The sequence below is a fragment of the Desmodus rotundus genome, chromosome X (genome assembly GCF_022682495.2).
Source record: "Desmodus rotundus isolate HL8 chromosome X, HLdesRot8A.1, whole genome shotgun sequence".
NCBI classification, from domain to species: Eukaryota; Metazoa; Chordata; class Mammalia; order Chiroptera; family Phyllostomidae; genus Desmodus; species Desmodus rotundus.
The window spans coordinates 12,930,731-12,932,638 of NC_071400.1; positions in this window are offsets into that span (position 1 = coordinate 12,930,731).

The window sequence follows — 1,908 nt, forward strand, 5'->3', positions numbered from 1 at the left end:
GTTTTGTTGATTAGGTTCCACTTATAGGTGAGATCATATGGTATTTGTCTCTCACCATCTATTTCACTTAGCATAATGCTCTCCAGTTCCATCCATGCTGTTGCAAAGGGTAGGAGCTCCTTCTTTCTCTCTGCTGCATAGTATTCCAGTGTGTAAAAGTACCGCAGTTTTATGATCCACTCATTTACTAATGGGCACTTAGGCTGTTTCCAGCATTTGGCTCTTCTAAATGGCGCTGCTATGAATATTGGGGTGCATAAGTTCTTTTGAGTTGGTGTTTCAGGAATCTTAGGGTATAATCCCAGCAGTGGAATTTCCAGGCCAAAAGGCAGTTCCACCCTGGCCGGTGTGGCTCAGTGGATTGAGCGCTGGCCTGCGAACCAAAGGGTCACCAGTTCAATTCCCACTCAGGGCACATGCCTGGGTTGCAGGCCAGGTGCCCAGTAGGGGGCGTGCGAGAGGCAACCACACATTGATGTTTCTCTCCCTCTCGTTCTCCCTCCCTTCCCCTCTCTCCAAAAATAAATAAATAAAAATCTTTAAATTTTTTTTTCTTTTTTTTTTTTTTATTGTTATTCAATTACAGTTGTATGCCTTTTCTCCCCATCCCTCCACCCCACCCCAGCTGAACCCACCTCCCTCCCCCCTCTCCACCCTCCCCCTTGGTTTTGTCCATGTGTCCTTTATAGTAGTTCCTGTAATCCCCTCTACCCACTGTCCCCGCCCCCACCCCCCACCCCCGCCCTGGCTATTGTTAGATTGTTCTTAACTTCAATGACTCTGGTTATATTTTGTTTGCTTTTTCCTTCTATTGCTTATGTTCCAGTTAAAGGTGAGATCATATGGTATTTGTCCCTCACTTCCTGGCTTGTTTCACTTAGCATAATGCTCTCCAGTTTCATCCATGCTGTTGCAAAGGGTGTAAGCTCCTTCTTTCTCTCTGCTGCGTAGAATTCCATTGTGTAAATATACCATAGTTTTTGGATCCACTCGTTTGCTGATGGGCACTTCGGTTGCTTCCAGTACTTGGCTATTGTAAATTGTGCTGCGGCATTTCCATTTTTAGTTATTTGAGGAAATTCCATACTGTTTTCCACAGTGGCTGCACCAGTCTGCATTCCCACTGACAGTGCACTAGGGTTCCCTTTCCTCCACATCCTCACCAACACTTGTTTGCTGATTTGTTTATGATGGCCATTCTGACTGGTGTGAAGAGGTATCTCATTGTGGTTTTAATTTGCATCTCTTTAGTGGCTAGTGATGCTAAGCATCCTTTCGTTTGTCTCTGGGCCTTCTGTATGTCTGGTATAGCCAATTAATATTCGACGAAGTGGGCAGAAGCATAAAATGGAGTAAAAAGAGCTTATTCAAGAAATGGTTTTGGGAGATCTGGACAGCTACATGCACAAATATGAAACTCGATCACTAAATTACACCATACACAAAAATAAACTCAAGGTAGATAAAAGATTTAAATATAACTCATGATACCATAAAAGTCCCAGAGGAGAACATAGGCAGGAAAATCTCAGATATTCCACGCAACAATATTTTCACTGATCTGTCCCCTACACCAAGGGACATAAAGGAAAGAATAAACAAATGGGACTTCATAAAAATAAAAAGCTTCTGCACGGCTAAAGAAAACAGCATTAAAATGAAAAGGGAACCAACCATATGGGAAAATATATTTGCCAACCATACCTCAGACAAGGGTTTGATCTACAAAATATATAAAGAACTCACACAACTCCACTGCAGGAAGACAAACAACGCAATTAAAACTTGGGCAAAGACCTGAACAGACACTTCTCCAAGGAAGACATACAGAGGGCCCAGAGGCATATGAAAAGATGCTCAGCATCATTAGTCATCATGAGATGCAAATGAAAACTATAATGAGATACC